Here is a 3,709-nt window from a genome sequence, read left to right on the forward strand (position 1 = left end):
TAAAAACAATAGATTACATCAACAATAATTTTTCTAATTTTCTGTCTAGTTACCTCCCTTTACGGTCTGGCTTTAAAACCTCTCCGATCAATGGGGATGGCCAAAAAGGACTAAATACCAGTAATTTACTGAGATCATTGCTGATTACATACGCCTCTTCCCTAAGAAATGTGTATGATCACATTCCATAGCAGAGAGAACTTCTCAAGCAAAGTCTTGTAGCAGAGCCAGACAATTAGTCGTGCAGAATTTCCTCGTGTACTTTTTACGTACTAAGATCAAACCCAACGGGAGGCGATTTTGCGCTTTGATATTTCTTGGGTCGATTAAATAAATTGTCAGCCAAAATTCTGGGCATCGGCTGATACGTCTTCTTTCTTTGTGATATCTGCATATATTTGAAACTAATATCATTGCTGTATTACAATCATCTATGTTGAGAGCATTTGGCCTTAACAATACTGAAGTTTAATGAGACCATTTTTATTTCATTTTGCTTCTTAAAGCTCTCCAGCTTATTTGATGCGGTTAATTCTGTGAGGGCAGAAGGCAACCAGTTGTCGAGGGTTTCACAGGGCCTTATTATTATTATTATTATTATTATTATTATTATTATTATTATTATTATTATTATTATTATTATTATTATTATTATTATTATTATTATTATTATTATTATTAGAGCGGCGAGCTGGCAGGACGGCTAGTACGCTAGGCGGTATGCTTAACGGTATTTTGTCCGTCTTTACGTTCTGAGTTCAAATTCCGCCGGGGTCGACTTTGCCTTTCATCCTTTCGGTGTCGATAAAAAGAGTACCAATCGAGTACTGGGGTCGATGTAATCGACTTAACCCTATCCCCCAAAATTTAGTAGAAAGGATTATTATTACTATTTTCATCATCATCATCATCATCATCATCATCATCATCATCATCATCATTATTATTATTATTATTATTATTATTATTATTATTATTATTTGCTCAGGCTTCAATAAAATATATAAACGGTATCAGTTTGAAAACTAGATTAAGCGTATACAAATCTTGTCTATTGAGCACACTTTTGTATGGGGCAGAAACATGAACTCCCTACTACAGACATATAAAGAAACTTGAAACCTTTCCCGTGTGCTGTCTGAGCCATATCTGCAACATAAAATAGCAAAATAAGATATCAAATGTCCAAATTTTAGAAGAATGTGATACCTCTAGTATCAAATACACGCTACAGAGAGTTCAGTGCAGATGGGTAGGACATATGGTTCGAATGCAAGGTGATCGCATTCCGAAAATTCTTTTTTATTGCCAACAAGTTGAGGGATTTCGCAGAAGAGGAAGACCCTGGCTAAGATATTAGAATAAGTTGAAGCAATAACTAAAATCCCTACAGCTTCATGTAACCATCTTGGGATATTTATTGTCTAGATCGATATGAGTGGTATAAAATGTGTTATGATGCATCTCATCAATTTGAGTTGAAGAATATAGAACAATTAAAGAACTTTATCCTGTAATCAAAAGACACATTTGTCCAATCGCAGGCATCAGCGTCCCCATTGTGACGTCATAGCAAAATCCCTTTCTGGACTCAAATTCCATGCAGGCATCCATCGCAAACAGACGCAGCTCCTTTTGTTTTTAATCCCTTTCTTTTTTTTATTTTTAATCCTTTCCTTCAAACACTCATCCGTCAAAATCGACGAGAGATACCATTATTTTTATTATTATTATTATTATTATTATTATTATTATTATTATTATTTTATTATCATTATTATTATCATCATCATCACCATCCTCATCATCATCATCACATCATCATCATCATTATTATTATTATTATTATTATTATTATTATTATTATTATTTGCTCAGGCTTCAATAAAATATATAAACGGTATCAGTTTGAAAACTAGATTAAGCGTATACAAATCTTGTCTATTGAGCACACTTTTGTATGGGGCAGAACATGAACTCCCTACTACAGACATATAAAGAAACTTGAAACCTTTCCCGTGTGCTGTCTGAGCCATATCTGCAACATAAAATAGCAAAATAAGATATCAAATGTCCAAATTTTAGAAGAATGTGATACCTCTAGTATCAAATACACGCTACAGAGAGTTCAGTGCAGATGGGTAGGACATATGGTTCGAATGCAAGGTGATCGCATTCCGAAAATTCTTTTTTATTGCCAACAAGTTGAGGGATTTCGCAGAAGAGGAAGACCCTGGCTAAGATATTAGAATAAGTTGAAGCAATAACTAAAATCCCTACAGCTTCATGTAACCATCTTGGGATATTTATTGTCTAGATCGATATGAGTGGTATAAAATGTGTTATGATGCATCTAATCAATTTGAGTTGAAGAATATAGAACAATTAAAGAACTTTATCCTGTAATCAAAAGACACATTTGTCCAATCGCAGGCATCAGCGTCCCCATTGTGACGTCATAGCAAAATCCCTTTCTGGACTCAAATTCCATGCAGGCATCCATCGCAAACAGACGCAGCTCCTTTTGTTTTTAATCCCTTTCTTTTTTTTATTTTTAATCCTTTCCTTCAAACACTCATCCGTCAAAATCGACGAGAGATACCATTATTTTTATTATTATTATTATTATTATTATTATTATTATTATTATTATTATTATCATTATTATTATCATCATCATCACCATCCTCATCATCATCATCATCATCATCGTCATCATCATCCTTACCATTATCATGGCGCTGGTTAGCGGAATCGCTGAAGTGAGACGAGAATGATTTAATATGTTGCTTCATCATTTCCTTTGAAACGATTTCAAACCCGACCAGGTGGATGTTACTATTTATTCCGCCCACACTGGGTTCTATGGAATAAAATACCAGTCAGGTATTAATTCGAACAATAGAAGTCAATTAATTTCTCCTATTTATTTTCTATATATTTTTTATTCTTTTCCAATTTTCCAATTTTTACCATTTTCCGTCGAAGCATTGTTAATTTTCCCATCTTTGTGCGAAAGCTTTCAATATCAAATTTTAAAACGAGCCATCACTAAACAGTAAACCGGTTCTACACCACATGACTAGAAACATCCGGTGAACCCAGAAAAAGATATTCTTCATATATATATATATATATATATATATATAGATATATATATATATATATATATATGTTCACGATGGCCGCTTCACGCCATTTCTTGCTCGTTGATTAACATATTTAATTAACATATTATAATTAACATTTACGCAAATTTGTTGTTTCCAATTTTTCTCTTCAACTTTTTTCCTTTCTTTTGCCCAGCATTAACGCCAGTTATCGCTGTCAGATATTTCATTCAGGAACTCTTTTGTGATATTAGAATGCATGTACGTACATATATGTGTATACATATGTGTATGCATGTGTGTATGCGAGTGTACATATCTATATGTGTATATATTTATGTGAGTATATATGCGTACCCACGATATATATGTGTGTATATATATATACACATAATATGTATATATATATATGAATATATATATGAATATATATGTGTATATATATGTATATATATATATGTATATATATATATATATATATATATATATATATATATATATATATATATATATATATATATATATATATATATATATATATATATAGAGTGCAAATCTATTATGAATGTATATGTATACATACGTAAAGTTGTTTTAAA

Source organism: Octopus sinensis, linkage group LG11 (assembly GCF_006345805.1).
Source record: "Octopus sinensis linkage group LG11, ASM634580v1, whole genome shotgun sequence".
Lineage (NCBI taxonomy): Eukaryota > Metazoa > Mollusca > Cephalopoda > Octopoda > Octopodidae > Octopus > Octopus sinensis.